This window comes from Patella vulgata, chromosome 2, assembly GCF_932274485.2.
Source record: "Patella vulgata chromosome 2, xgPatVulg1.2, whole genome shotgun sequence".
Classification (NCBI taxonomy): domain Eukaryota; kingdom Metazoa; phylum Mollusca; class Gastropoda; family Patellidae; genus Patella; species Patella vulgata.
In genome coordinates, this window is record NC_065880.2 from 62175046 (window position 1) to 62192321 (window position 17276).

Below are 17276 nucleotides of genomic sequence, written 5' to 3' on the forward strand. Positions count from 1 at the left end.
GGCTTTAGGACGATCTGACTTGAGGAAAGCCCCAACATTTTTGGTTAGATTTTTGAAAAATATGTTTTCCAAGTATGGATCTTTGTTTCTGGTAAGTTTCAGCCATGTAACTGATGACCATATAAAAAGTCCCATTTTTAGGGTGTGGTCGGACATACTTTAGAGCGATCTGACTTGGGGAAAGCCCCCAAATTTTTGGTTAGATTTTTGAAAATTGTATTTACCAAGTGTGGATCTTTGTTTCTGGTAGGTTTCAGCCATGTAACTTATGACCATATAAAAAGCCCCATTTTTAGGGTGTGGTCGGACATACTTTAGAGCGATCTGACTTGGGGAAAGCCCCCAAATTTTTGGTTAGATTTTTGAAAATTGTATTTACCAAGTGTGGATCTTTGTTTCTGGTAAGTTTCAGCCATGTAACTTATGACCATATTATTAGCACCGTGAGGCGATATTGGGCGTGGTCTGACTTGGGGAAAGCCCCGGAAATTTTGGTTAGATTTGTGAAATATTTACTCCGACTATGGATACCATTGTCCCTACAAAGTTTCAGCCATGTAACTTATGACCTAATTTTAGGCCCTCTGGGGCCTACTTTAAGGTGCTGCTGGTGGCTATACGCCCAGCAGTGCCCGATCTGACCAACTGATTTTTACTCGTACGGACACCTGCTACGAATTTGGGTGTTCAAACCTTATTAACTGATGACCATATTATTTTGTCATTAGCTCCTGGACTATCACCACTTTCAGAACGCCGTTTGGCTGATATAAGTTATGTGTTACACAAAACATTTTCCAGCAACGTATTGATTTTATTTTAGATCAATGCCCTGGAACAATAGCCATTGCTGATGACATTGCAGTTTACGGTTTGGCAGATATAAGTTCCTTCGTTTAACCTTTTGGGTTATGTGTTTCACAAAACATTTTCCAGCCACCCGATTAGATTTTATTACATACTTCGAGAAGGTATTTGTTGAGTAACAAAACCTTATAGTAGTTTATCGAGGGCTGGCCGTCCTTACCGCACGGTTGATTTTATTACATACTTCGAGAAGGTATTTGTTGAGTAATAAAACCTTCTAGTAGTTTATCGAGGTTCGGGTGCTTCCGGAGTCCAAATTGGCCGCTTTATATAAATGAGAATTTGGGGGATAACTAACCCGAACCCTAACCCTAACCCTTTTTAAAAGACTGAACTTGGGTCTAATTTAGTTTTTACTTCTCTTAAAAGGGTTAGGGTTAGGTTAGGGTTAGTATTCCCCTAAACACTCATTTGTATAAAGCGGCCATTTTGGTATGAGTTCTGGCTTGTTCTGGAATTTATTGCTTCTAGTGGTGATAATATTTGTACCGTGCCGTAAGGACGGCCAACCCTCGATAAACTACTAGAAGGTTTTATTACTCAACAAATACCTCCTCGACGTATGTAATAAAATCTAATCGGGTGTTCCAGCAACGTATTGATTCCATTTTAGATCAATGCCCTGGAACAATAGCCATTGCTGATGACATTGCAGTTTACGGTTTAACGGAAGCCGACAGAAATGTTTTAATGTCTGACATCTTCATTAAATATTAAAACTGACAATCAAGATTTTCATTGATAAGGCCGTGGTTATTTTATTGTTTGTAAATGAAATGAAATGAAATGTGGTTTTATGGCACGTCAGCTCCAACCGTATGGAAGACCAAAGGGGACAATATTCATGATTCTTGTTTCTTACATTCCAGTTTGAACATTTTAGACACGAACGCAACATTCTAAACTAATGATTCTTGTTTCTACAATTCTTATGTCAACATTTCATGCACAAAATCAACATTTTAAACAAAAACTTGACTTTATGTTTCATTTTCGGCGTTTTATCGGTAACTTTTATATATCATTAAATATTAAAATTAAAAAATAATTTCTTAATTTTACACGACAAAGAAATCAATTCGTTGGTTTCTGAAAGTATCTAAAAAAAAATCTGGAATTTGAACTCTTATGAAAATATATTTTCTACGTTTCAAAAAGTCTTGAAGTTAAAATCTTGCAATGAAAATGTCCAGAAAAATATAATGAATTATCAACATTATTACACCAGAGGGCGTTAGCGTATGTGTACAACTTTGATATAGACTTTAGATTAGAAATCAAAAGTAGACTTTTCCACTCGAAACACGCGTAGGTCTAATTTGCAAACACTATCTTATAGTTATAGTTAATATGAAAAAGTAAACAAATAACAGTGAATAGATTCCATTTAAAACACAGCATTATCATCCATTTTTGCCATATTCGAAACACGTGTAGGTCTAATAATGTAAACATATGAAAAAGTAAGCAAATAACAGCGAATATGTAAGAAAGGCCTTTGTCCTAATTTTTCTAGCTGTTTAAATTATAGAAGTTATTTGTATTGTTATTATATCTAGAGCTTAATTTCTGTTTCATGCAACTATTTACTGTAAACACAACAGGGGCCCACTTCCACCCGTGGAAAAGTCTACTTTTGATTTCTAATTTATAGTCTGTATCAAAGTTGTACACATACGCTAACGCCCTCTGGTGTAATAATGTTAATAATTCATTATATTTTTCTGGACATTTTCATTTCAAGATTTATATTTCAAGACTTTTTGAAACGTAGAAAATATTTTCATAAGAGTTCAAATTCCAGATATTTTTTTTAGATACTTTCAGAAACCAATGAATTGATTTCTTTGTCGTGTAAAATTAAGAAATTATTTTTTAATTTTAATATTTAATGATATATAAAAGTTACCTATAAAACGCCGAAAATGAAACATAATTCAATTTTTTGTGTAAAATGTTGATTTTGTGCATGAAATGTTGACATAAGAATGTAGAAACAAGAATCATTAGTTTAGAATGTTGCGTTCGTGTCTAAAATGTTCAAACTGGAATGTAGAAACAAGGATCATGAAAATTGTCCCATTTGGTCTTCCATACAACCGGGCTATATTGCGCCACAAATATGATGAAATTATTCGAGACAGAAATATATTTATATCCATAAATAAAAACAAATATCACAGATAATATATTAAATTAAAAATAAACATGAAATACTTTATGAATATAAACAATTAAAATGAAAGAAGACGGGTTACATATATACAATAAAAACTTATAGTAAAATTTTGTCTCTTTTAAAAAGTTTAGGACCTTACAATATAGCTCAGGATGAGCAAATAAATGGTGTAATGTCAGACAACGGTAATACTTTGATCTAATATTTCCAAGATACTTGCACTGAATCAAAATGTGCTTCACCGCCAAAGGAACATGACAATGTTTACATTCTGGTTGAGGCTCTGGCTTCAAGATGAAAAAGTGAGTTAAAAAATTATGACCAATGCGAGAGCGACACAAAACAACTTCATCCCTCCTGTTGGGCCAGTCTCCTAAGAGAGGCTTAATGTGATGAAGTTTATTTGTGTCTGCTAGATCCCAAGACCGTTGCCAGCGGTCATAAATGAAATGATTAATGCAAGATTTAAAATCATGATATGGTAATGAAAACTGATATATGAGAAGATCAAGCTGTTTATTTTTTATTGCTTGTAAAGGGGACAAAGAATCAGAAAAGATTATATGTTTTAAATGTGATGATAATTTTATGAACTCCAAAGCCTGAAGAATTGCCTGGAGCTCGGCAGTAAAGATAGAAGCCGTAGGTGGAAGACGAACAGAAACGTTTGTACCTGGTTAAGGCACACTGGGATGGAATTAAATACTTCCCTGAGGGTCGGAGAATATTGATCACAGTCGTTTTTAATGAAGATAGGTAAGCGACCTCGTAGGCCGAGGTAATGGAGGTCGGCATGCTACCATGTTTCCGTGTAGTATCATAAGCTTTCTCCAGATCGAAAAATATTGCAACTAAATGTTGCTTCTGGATGAAAGCGCCCCTGACGAACGTTTCAAATCGAACGAGATGATCAAGACCGAAATCCACATTGGAGGTCGGTAAAGGAGGTAGTTGAACTCAAGGTACCAAACAAGCCTTCAATTGACCAATCTCTCCTTGGTTTAGCAAATACAGCTAGTTAAAGCGATCGGACGATAGTTGGTAGGATTCGTATGAGAATTAGCAATATTAGGAGTAGCAATATCTCAGGATACGATCACGCTCTTTAAGAGCGGATTTGCAATCGTCATTATACCCTGGTTTATTGAAACGTTTTGGTCCAGTCGTGGTTTTTGGAATCCCCTGCTCATCAATCGAAGTGAATAAGGCCATGGGGCTCATCTGCATCTTCTAAGTCCTTTGCATCAAAAGAGAAGAGACACAAAGATTCAAACAAAGCCCAATCAACTTTATGCAACTTCCACCTCTGAGGTCTGTGGTTGTTTGAAAACACATTTCTTGCTGTTGAATGTGAGACCATTGTGTTTAGCTTCCTGCATTAAAGTTAAATCATTTCTGTCATGTTCATCAGCAATGGCTATTGTTCCAGGGCATTGATCTAAAATTGAATCAATACGTTGCTGGAAAATGTCTTGTGAAACACATATCCCAAAGGTTAAACGAAGGAACTTATATCTGCCCAACGGCGTTTTGAAGTGGTGAGTAATTGACTCTGTTCATCCAAGTTGACACTCCAGTAACCTGCTTTTGCGTCGAATTTTGAAAAAAACTGAACGCCATGAAAAGAATGTGTTGTCTCCTCTGGAGTTTTCATCTTATGTGGACATCTCCGACGTGCCTGATTGAGCTTGCGGGGGTCAAAGCACACACGTAGTGAATCATCATTCTTTATATACTATTCAAAAAAAGTAGGGGATATTTGATTTTGGGGGCATAATACTAAAATATGCAAATAATCAGCGCTCGTCTTCAAACAGACACTGGTGTGAGAGTGAGTGGCCAGACGATTCGGAATCGACTGCATAGGGGTCACCTTCGCGCCCGACGTCCTCGCGTGATCCCTTGTTTGAGAGATCATCACATTCAGGCAAGACGTCGTTGGTGTAGGGATCGTCAACACTGGGATAATCGACGCTGGAGCAATGTGATGTTTTCAGATGAGTCAAGGTTCACTGTTGATTTTTTGGACAGACGTTAACGTCATCAGACATGATCGATTTGGGGGTGGTTCTGTTATGGTGTGGGGAGGCATCACTGTTGCTGGAAGAACGGCTTTACATGTTGTTGCAGGGCGTGTTACAGGCCAGTACTACCGGGACAACATCTTGGCAGTCCATGTTGTGCCGTTCGCACGACGTCATGGCCGCCGTTTCATCTTCCAGGATGACAACGCAAGATGTCACAGGGCCAGGATCGTTACAGGTTACCTCCAACAACAGAACATCACCACATTACCTTGGCCAGCACTGAGTCCCGACCTCTCCCCCATCGAGCATGTCTGGGACATGCTTGGACAGAGGTTACGTCAACGTCAACAACGTCCTGCCAATGTCCAAGAACTTGCTGCTGCGTTGCAACAGGAATGGGACAATCTGGACCAAAATGACCTTAGACGTCTCATTAGGAGTATGCCACGTCGGATCAATGCTTGTTTGGCAAACAGAGGAGGATTTACCCGTTACTGACTTGGTTGTGATGCTGTGGTAACTTTGCTGTTTGACCCCGGGTATCATTTTACCCTTATAATGGTCAGTCTGTGCCTTACTTAGTCTAACGATCATTTGGAATAAATCGATGAATATGAACTTCATTTCATTTTGTCATTTGTTTATTCGTCAGTTTCATTAGGTGACTTTAATAACACTTAAAAATCAAATATCCCCTACTTTTTTTGAATAGTATACTTGTTTCGGTGACCTGAGCTTATGATGTCATCAATCTCTCTCTTGAGAAGAGGGTGACTTGACCCTGAGGAATGTCTCCATTAAGAATTATAGAAACACCCCCATGAGCTCTACCACCACCAACTACATGATGGTAACCAACAAAATGTCTAAAAGACAAAGTGTCAGAATTCCGTAAAAAAGTTGATTGTATTTTTGAATTAATAATTGGACTTCATTAAAATTTGGTTTTAAACCACGACAATTCATTGAATAATGGAATTTACCAGAGTGGTGTTTATCAGTATTCGCTGTTCTGGCTTGTTCTGGAATTTGTTGCTTCTAGTGGTGATAATATTTGTACCGTGCCGTAAGGACGGCCAACCCTCGATAAACTACTAGAAGGTTTTATTACTCAACAAATACCTCCTCGACGTATGTAATAAAATCTAATCGGGTGTTCCAGCAACGTATTGATTCCATTTTAGATCAATGCCCTGGAACAATAGCCATTGCTGATGACATTGCAGTTTACGGTTTAACGGAAGCCGACAGAAATGTTTTAATGTCTGACATCTTCATTAAATATTAAAACTGACAATCAAGATTTATATTTTTCTGGACATTTTCATTGCAAGATTTTAACTTCAAGACTTTTTGAAACGTAGAAAATATTTTCATAAGAGTTCAAATTCCAGATTTTTTTTTAGATACTTTCAGAAACCAACGAATTGATTTCTTTGTCGTGTAAAATTAAGAAATTATTTTTTAATTTTAATATTTAATGATATATAAAAGTTACCGATAAAACGCCGAAAATGAAGCATAAAGTCAAGTTTTTGTTTAAAATGTTGATTTGTGCATGAAATGTTGACATAAGAATGTAGAAACAAGAATCATTAGTTTAGAATGTTGCGTTCGTGTCTAAAATGTTCAAACTGGAATGTAGAAACAAGAATCATGAAAATTGTCCCATTTGGTCTTCCATACAACCGGGCTATATTGCGCCACAAATATGGTGAAATTATTCGAGACAGAAATATATTTATATCCATAAATAAAAACAAATATCACAGATAATATATTAAATTAAAAATAAACATGAAATACTTTATGAATATAAACAATTAAAATGAAAGATACCTATAAAACGCCGAAAATGAAACATAATTCAATTTTTTGTGTAAAATGTTGATTTTGTGCATGAAATGTTGACATAAGAATGTAGAAACAAGAATCATTAGTTTAGAATGTTTCGTTCGTGTCTAAAATGTTCAAACTGGAATGTAGAAACAAGGATCATAAAAATTGTCCCATTTGGTCTTCCATACAACCGGGCTATATTGCGCCACAAATATGATGAAATTATTCGAGACAGAAATATATTTATATCCATAAATAAAAACAAATAGCACAGATAATATATTAAATTAAAAATAAACATGAAATACTTTATGAATATAAACAATTAAAATGAAAGAAGACGGGTTACATATATACAATAAAAACTTATAATAAAATTTTGTCTCTTTTAAAAAGTTTAGGACCTTACAATATAGCTCAGGATGAGCAAATAAATGGTGTAATGTCAGACAACGGTAATACTTTGATCTAATATTTCCAAGATACTTGCACTGAATCAAAATGTGCTTCACCGCCAAAGGAACATGACAGTGTTCACATTCTGGTTGAGGCTCTGGCTTCAAGATGAAAAAGTGAGTTAAAAAATTATGACCAATGCGAGAGCGACACAAAACAACTTCATCCCTCCTGTTGGGCCAGTCTCCTAAGAGAGGCTTAATGTGATGAAGTTTATTTGTGTCTGCTAGATCCCAAGACCGTTGCCAGGGGTCATAAATGAAATGATTAATGCAAGATTTAAAATCATGATATGGTAATGAAAACTGATATATGAGAAGATCAAGCTGTTTATTTTTTATTGCTTGTAAAGGGGACAACGAATCAGAAAAGATTATATGTTTTAAATGTGATGATAATTTTATGAACTCCAAAGCCTGAAGAATTGCCTGGAGCTCGGCAGTAAAGATAGAAGCCGCAGGTGGAAGACGAACAGAAACGTTTGTACCTGGTTAAGGCACACTGGGATGGTATTAAATACTTCCCTGAGGGTCGGAGAATATTGATCACAGTCGTTTTTAATGAAGATAGGTAAGCGACCTCGTAGGCCGAGGTAATGGAGGTCGGCATGCTACCATGTTTCCATGTAGTATCATAAGCTTTCTCCAGATCGAAAAATATTGCAAGTAAATGTTGCTTCTGGATGAAAGCGCCCCTGACGAACGTTTCAAATCGAACGAGATGATCAAGAGAATTAGCAATATTAGGAAATGTTGTTAAGGTGGTATTATCAACATTTAGGTGGTTAACTGATAATACACTACTTTTATCTTTAATCCTATGAATTCTATCCCATACCGATTTGAATGTGGTACGGGAATTGATCTTAACCTTGCCATGAAGACGTTTTTGCCTTCGCCCGGACCATTTGGTATGCCGCAATATTCTCCATGGAAGGGTGATTCTTTAATCGTCTCAGGATACGATCACGCTCTTTAAGAGCGGATTTGCAATCGTCATTATACCCTGGTTTATTGAAACGTTTTGATCTATTCGTGGTTTTTGGAATCCCCTGCTCAATCGAAGTGAATAAGGCCATGGGCTCATCTGCATCTTCTAAGTCCTTTGCATCAAAAGAGAAGAGACACAAAGATTCAAACAAAGCCCAATCAACTTTATGCAACTTCCACCTCTGAGGTCTGTGGTTGTTTGAAAACACATTTCTTGCTGTTGAATGTGAGACCATTGTGTTTAGCTTCCTGCATTAAAGTCAAATCATTTCTGTCATGTTCATCAGCAATGGCTATTGTTCCAGGGCATTGATCTAAAATTGAATCAATACGTTGCTGGAAAATGTCTTGTGAAACACATATCCCAAAGGTTAAACGAAGGAACTTATATCTGCCCAACGGCGTTTTGAAGTGGTGAGTAATTGACTCTGTTCATCCAAGTTGACACTCCAGTAACCTGCTTTTGCGTCGAATTTTGAAAAAAACTGGGCGCCATGAAAAGAATGTGTTGTCTCCTCTGGAGTTTTCATCTTATGTGGACATCTCCGACGTGCCTGATTGAGCTTGCGGGGGTCAAAGCACACACGTAGTGAATCATCATTCTTTATATACTATTCAAAAAAAGTAGGGGATATTTGATTTTGGGGGCATAATACTAAAATATGCAAATAATCAGCGCTCGTCTTCAAACAGACACTGGTGTGAGAGTGAGTGGCCAGACGATTCGGAATCGACTGCATAGGGGTCACCTTCGCGCCCGACGTCCTCGCGTGATCATCACATTCAGGCAAGACGTCGTTGGTGTAGGGATCGTCAACACTGGGATAATCGACGCTGGAGCAATGTGATGTTTTCAGATGAGTCAAGGTTCACTGTTGATTTTTTGGACAGACGTTAACGTCATCAGACATGATCGATTTGGGGGTGGTTCTGTTATGGTGTGGGGAGGCATCACTGTTGCTGGAAGAACGGCTTTACATGTTGTTGCAGGGCGTGTTACAGGCCAGTACTACCGGGACAACATCTTGGCAGTCCATGTTGTGCCGTTCGCACGACGTCATGGCCGCCGTTTCATCTTCCAGGATGACAACGCAAGATGTCACAGGGCCAGGATCGTTACAGGTTACCTCCAACAACAGAACATCACCACATTACCTTGGCCAGCACTGAGTCCCGACCTCTCCCCCATCGAGCATGTCTGGGACATGCTTGGACAGAGGTTACGTCAACGTCAACAACGTCCTGCCAATGTCCAAGAACTTGCTGCTGCGTTGCAACAGGAATGGGACAATCTGGACCAAAATGACCTTAGACGCCTCATTAGGAGTATGCCACGTCGGATCAATGCTTGTTTGGCAAACAGAGGAGGATTTACCCGTTACTGACTTGGTTGTGATGCTGTGGTAACTTTGCTGTTTGACCCCGGGTATCATTTTACCCTTATAATGGTCAGTCTGTGCCTTACTTAGTCTAACGATCATTTGGAATAAATCGATGAATGTGAACTTCATTTCATTTTGTCATTTGTTTATTCGTCAGTTTCATTAGGTGACTTTAATAACACTTAAAAATCAAATATCCCCTACTTTTTTTTGAATAGTATACTTGTTTCGGTGACCTGAGCTTATGATGTCACCAATCTCTCTCTTGAGAAGAGGGTGACTTGACCCTGAGGAATGTCTCCATTAAGAATTATAGAAACACCCCCATGAGCTCTACCACCACCAACTACATGATGGTAACCAACAAAATGTCTAAAAGACAAAGTGTCAGAATTCCGTAAAAAAGTTGATTGTATTTTTGAATTAATAATTGGACTTCATTAAAATTTGGTTTTAAACCACGACATTTCATTGAATAATGGAATTTACCAGAGTGGTGTTTATCAGTATTCGCTGTTCTGGCTTGTTCTGGAATTTGTTGCTTCTAGTGGTGATAATATTTGTACCGTGCCGTAAGGACGGCCAACCCTCGATAAACTACTAGAAGGTTTTATAACTCAACAAATACCTCCTCGACGTATGTAATAAAATCTAATCGGGTGTTCCAGCAACGTATTGATTCCATTTTAGATCAATGCCCTGGAACAATAGCCATTGCTGATGACATTGCAGTTTACGGTTTAACGGAAGCCGACAGAAATGTTTTAATGTCTGACATCTTCATTAAATATTAAAACTGACAATCAAGATTTTCATTGATAAGGCCGTGGTTATTTTATTGTTTGTAAATGAAATGAAATGAAATGTGGTTTTATGGCACGTCAGCTCCAAAGGTATGGAAGACCAAAGGGGACATTATTCATGATTCTTGTTTCTACATTCCAGTTTGAACATTTTAGACACGAACGCAACATTCTAAACTAATGATTCTTGTTTCTACATTCTTATGTCAACATTTCATGCACAAAATCAACATTTTACACAAAAAATTGAATTATGTTTCATTTTCGGCGTTTTATAGGTAACTTTTATATATCATTAAATATTAAAATTAAAAAATAATTTCTTAATTTTACACGACAAAGAAATCAATTCATTGGTTTCTGAAAGTATCTAAAAAAATATCTGGAATTTGAACTCTTATGAAAATATTTTCTACGTTTCAAAAAGTCTTGAAATATAAATCTTGAAATGAAAATGTCCAGAAAAATATAATGAATTATTAACATTATTACACCAGAGGGCGTTAGCGTATGTGTACAACTTTGATACAGACTATAGATTAGAAATCAAAAGTAGACTTTTCCACGAGTGGAAGTGGGCCCCTGTTGTGTTTACAGTAAATAGTTGCATGAAACAGAAATTAAGCTCTAGATATAATAACAATACAAATAACTTCTATAATTTAAACAGCTAGAAAAATTAGGACAAAGGCCTTTCTTACATATTCGCTGTTATTTGTTTACTTTTTCATATGTTTACAAATTAGACCTACACGTGTTTCGAATATGGCAAAAATGGATGATAATGCTGTGTTTTAAATGGAATCTATTCACTGTTATTTGTTTACTTTTTCATATTAACTATAACTATAAGATAGTGTTTGCAAATTAGACCTACGCGTGTTTCGAGTGGAAAAGTCTACTTTGACATAAGAATGTAGAAACAAGAATCATTAGTTTAGAATGTTGCGTTCGTGTCTAAAATGTTCAAACTGGAATGTAGAAACAAGAATCATGAAAATTGTCCCATTTGGTCTTCCATACAACCGGGCTATATTGCGCCACAAATATGGTGAAATTATTCGAGACAGAAATATATTTATATCCATAAATAAAAACAAATATCACAGATAATATATTAAATTAAAAATAAACATGAAATACTTTATGAATATAAACAATTAAAATGAAAGATACCTATAAAACGCCGAAAATGAAACATAATTCAATTTTTTGTGTAAAATGTTGATTTTGTGCATGAAATGTTGACATAAGAATGTAGAAACAAGAATCATTAGTTTAGAATGTTGCGTTCGTGTCTAAAATGTTCAAACTGGAATGTAGAAACAAGGATCATGAAAATTGTCCCATTTGGTCTTCCATACAACCGGGCTATATTGCGCCACAAATATGATGAAATTATTCGAGACAGAAATATATTTATATCCATAAATAAAAACAAATAGCACAGATAATATATTAAATTAAAAATAAACATGAAATACTTTATGAATATAAACAATTAAAATGAAAGAAGACGGGTTACATATATACAATAAAAACTTATAATAAAATTTGGTCTCTTTTAAAAAGTTTAGGACCTTACAATATAGCTCAGGATGAGCAAATAAATGGTGTAATGTCAGACAACGGTAATACTTTGATCTAATATTTCCAAGATGCTTGCACTGAATCAAAATGTGCTTCACCGCCAAAGGAACATGACAGTGTTCACATTCTGGTTGAGGCTCTCGCTTCAAGATGAAAAAGTGAGTTAAAAAATTATGACCAATGCGAGAGCGACACAAAACAACTTCATCCCTCCTGTTGGGCCAGTCTCCTAAGAGAGGCTTAATGTGATGAAGTTTATTTGTGTCTGCTAGATCCCAAGACCGTTGCCAGCGGTCATAAATGAAATGATTAATGCAAGATTTAAAATCATGATATGGTAAAGGGGACAAAGAATCAGAAAAGATTATATGTTTTAAATGTGATGATAATTTTATGAACTCCAAAGCCTGAAGAATTGCCTGGAGCTCGGCAGTAAAGATAGAAGCCGCAGGTGGAAGACGAACAGAAACGTTTGTACCTGGTTAAGGCACACTGGGATGGTATTAAATACTTCCCTGAGGGTCGGAGAATATTGATAACAGTCGTTTTTAATAAAGATAGGTAAGCGACCTCGTAGGCCGAGGTAATGGAGGTCGGCATGCTACCATGTTTCCATGTAGTATCATAAGCTTTCTCCAGATCGAAAAATATTGCAAGTAAATGTTGCTTCTGGATGAAAGCGCCCCTGACGAACGTTTCAAATCGAACGAGATGATCAAGAGAATTAGCAATATTAGGAAATGTTGTTAAGGTGGTATTATCAACATTTAGGTGGTTAACTGATAATACACTACTTTTATCTTTAATCCTATGAATTCTATCCCATACCGATTTGAATGTGGTACGGGAATTGATCTTAACCTTGCCATGAAGACGTTTTTGCCTTCGCCCGGACCATTTGGTATGCCGCAATATTCTCCATGGAAGGGTGATTCTTTAATCGTCTCAGGATACGATCACGCTCTTTAAGAGCGGATTTGCAATCGTCATTATACCCTGGTTTATTGAAACGTTTTGGTCTATTCGTGGTTTTTGGAATCCCCTGCTCAATCGAAGTGAATAAGGCCATGGGCTCATCTGCATCTTCTAAGTCCTTTGCATCAAAAGAGAAGAGACACAAAGATTCAAACAAAGCCCAATCAACTTTATGCAACTTCCACCTCTGAGGTCTGTGGTTGTTTGAAAACACATTTCTTGCTGTTGAATGTGAGACCATTGTGTTTAGCTTCCTGCATTAAAGTTAAATCATTTCTGTCATGTTCATCAGCAATGGCTATTGTTCCAGGGCATTGATCTAAAATTGAATCAATACGTTGCTGGAAAATGTCTTGTGAAACACATATCCCAAAGGTTAAACGAAGGAACTTATATCTGCCCAACGGCGTTTTGAAGTGGTGAGTAATTGACTCTGTTCATCCAAGTTGACACTCCAGTAACCTGCTTTTGCGTCGAATTTTGAAAAAAACTGGGCGCCATGAAAAGAATGTGTTGTCTCCTCTGGAGTTTTCATCTTATGTGGACATCTCCGACGTGCCTGATTGAGCTTGCGGGGGTCAAAGCACACACGTAGTGAATCATCATTCTTTATATACTATTCAAAAAAAGTAGGGGATATTTGATTTTGGGGGCATAATACTAAAATATGCAAATAATCAGCGCTCGTCTTCAAACAGACACTGGTGTGAGAGTGAGTGGCCAGACGATTCGGAATCGACTGCATAGGGGTCACCTTCGCGCCCGACGTCCTCGCGTGATCCCTTGTTTGAGAGATCATCACATTCAGGCAAGACGTCGTTGGTGTAGGGATCGTCAACACTGGGATAATCGACGCTGGAGCAATGTGATGTTTTCAGATGAGTCAAGGTTCACTGTTGATTTTTTGGACAGACGTTAACGTCATCAGACATGATCGATTTGGGGGTGGTTCTGTTATGGTGTGGGGAGGCATCACTGTTGATGGAAGAACGGCTTACATGTTGTTGCAGGGCGTGTTACAGGCCAGTACTACCGGGACAACATCTTGGCAGTCCATGTTGTGCCGTTCGCACGACGTCATGGCCGCCGTTTCATCTTCCAGGATGACAACGCAAGATGTCACAGGGCCAGGATCGTTACAGGTTACCTCCAACAACAGAACATCACCACATTACCTTGGCCAGCACTGAGTCCCGACCTCTCCCCCATCGAGCATGTCTGGGACATGCTTGGACAGAGGTTACGTCAACGTCAACAACGTCCTGCCAATGTCCAAGAACTTGCTGCTGCGTTGCAACAGGAATGGGACAATCTGGACCAAAATGACCTTAGACGCCTCATTAGGAGTATGCCACGTCGGATCAATGCTTGTTTGGCAAACAGGGGAGGATTTACCCGTTACTGACTTGGTTGTGATGCTGTGGTAACTTTGCTGTTTGACCCCGGGTATCATTTTACCCTTATAATGGTCAGTCTGTGCCTTACTTAGTCTAACGATTATTTGGAATAAATCGATGAATGTGAACTTCATTTCATTTTGTCATTTGTTTATTCGTCAGTTTCATTAGGTGACTTTAATAACACTTAAAAATCAAATATCCCCTACTTTTTTTTGAATAGTATACTTGTTTCGGTGACCTGAGCTTATGATGTCACCAATCTCTCTCTTGAGAAGAGGGTGACTTGACCCTGAGGAATGTCTCCATTAAGAATTATAGAAACACCCCCATGAGCTCTACCACCACCAACTACATGATGGTAACCAACAAAATGTCTAAAAGACAAAGTGTCAGAATTCCGTAAAAAAGTTGATTGTATTTTTGAATTAATAATTGGACTTCATTAAAATTTGGTTTTAAACCACGACAATTCATTGAATAATGGAATTTACCAGAGTGGTGTTTATCAGTATTCGCCTTCTCCGTAGAAGAAGACGAATAGTGAGAGGAAGTCGCAGATGAAGAATTGATGATCGAGCTCTCTATAATGTTTGAGAGGAGCTCGAGGAAGCTTTATGTATATGCTGATCTTTGGTTTATCGGGCTATGTATAATCTTGTCTGAACGGATATGGTTCTGGTGGATACTTTTACGACACTAGAAAACGACTTACCGACTTGCGTGGTTGAGAACAGTGATGTAAGTTCCACTTGTTTCTTAGCATCGAAATAAGAAATTTTCCGTTCAGATATAACCTGTTGGATCCGTTTCTCCTTTTGCCAAACTGGGCACTCACGAGAATACGCACAGTGCTTTCCTTTACAATTTACACAGGAAAAGTAGCGCTATCATGCCCGGAAAGGCCACAACGAGCGCAGGTAGATTTACCCTTACATATATTTTTACTGTGTCCAAACTTTTGGCAGTTAAAACATCTAAGTGGATTGGAGATATATGGATCAACAGGTATATTTAAATACCCCTGCTTTGATACATTTCGGCAATTCGCACGATCGAAAGTGAGGATCTGTACTTGTTGGGATAACCACATCGTTACGTCTTTTAATGTGTGTAACGCCTTGTGACGATAGATTATCAACCATTTCCGCCTCACTGCTGCCTTCAAGGTCCCGACAGCGAATAACACCTCTTGAAGGGTTTAATGATTTGTGTGGTGTCACTTTGATGGAAATGTTAGCCAAGGATTCAGATTTTAAAAGTAAATCAGAATGCTTTTCTTTGGCACATTCTACTAAAAGTGTTCCATTTCTCAAATTTTTAACAGATTTCGGCTCACCAGCCAGACCGGCGATGCCTTTTGAAATGGCAAATGGCGAAATCTTCGACAAATCAACTTCAGAGGTGCTCTTTCCAAATGGCAAATGGCGAAATCTTCGACAAATCAACTTCAGAGGTACTCTTTCCAAGAGGAACCTCGGCCATGTTCTTAAATTTTTAGATGAGCTACATGAATCTGCGGATCTTGGTTGGTCTTTTTAAATTAGGTTGAGAGTTGGATGGGGGATCCATATCGTCCCCCAGGTTACTTCCCTGCCTACCACGGGGAGGACTAGCACGGAAATCCTGCGCGTGGCCTCAGGGATAGACAAGAGGTATACTCAAGTCGGAAATATATTGAAATAAATCTAACTTGATTGACACAAGCCGTGCTCTTTAAGATGGCGACTAGGATACAAAGGCTATTCTGCTGGGTATAAAACGAAGCAAGAAAAAGACAAAATTAACACCTTCTAATGAACAAAAGGACCAAAGCCGATTGATCAGAGTGGGCCGGTCACTCTGACCTCCCGTCTAGGCGAACCATGGGCCAAAGTAATGTGTTTGCAAAGAAAGGGTTCGCTCAATTACCAGGATTCCAATCTCCACCGACACGAGTTGCAACGCACGCCAAACACGTTGCCCCATTACAGGGATTCTTTTCGTCGCCTTTTACGACACGCAGGACATACGAAGGGTATATTCTTATCACCCACTACACCCCAGGGGGGAATTTATTGTTTGTTTCTCATAACCTGACTTAAATGCCGCATGTACTACTTACACACAATAATCCGCATACTGGAAGTGAACATGCTCTTCGCCTCTTTTTTATCACTGGTAAATCATTTATGTTCTGAAATATACAGATATGAATTGTTGCGCGACCAACCCTCCGGCTGGCAACCAACGTATTTGCGGGCGTTCTGTAGGTGTACGTGAAGACCAGATAACACGAACAGATAACAGAGTACTTCAATTAAGAACAACACAAACTTTATTACATAAATATATATAATAATTAAAACAATATATAATAATCTAATATTTAATATTTAAAAATGTACATTGAAGTTAAAAGTTTTACTAGTTCCACGTTGAGAATAATTATTAGTACCGGTACTTAGTTTTTTAAAGTTGTGAATATATCAGGATACTTGGTGTATGCGATACACGATTCAGGAACTTCTGGATTGGTACGGTTTTCTTGTAAATAAAAATATCAAGCCCAAGAGGAGTTATCCCCCTTTAGTGCCCAAATTCGGTTCCAGACCACCTTATTTACGCTCCCCAAATCCCTGCAGCATTTCCACTAGAAACCTTGCTGCTAATAATAATCGCAATATCTTATGTAACATTAATAATCAGGTTTATATCTTGTGCACCGGATTAGGTTCAAAACACCAGATTCGGTTCCAGGCACCCAGATCATTCAGGCACGCACCAGATTCG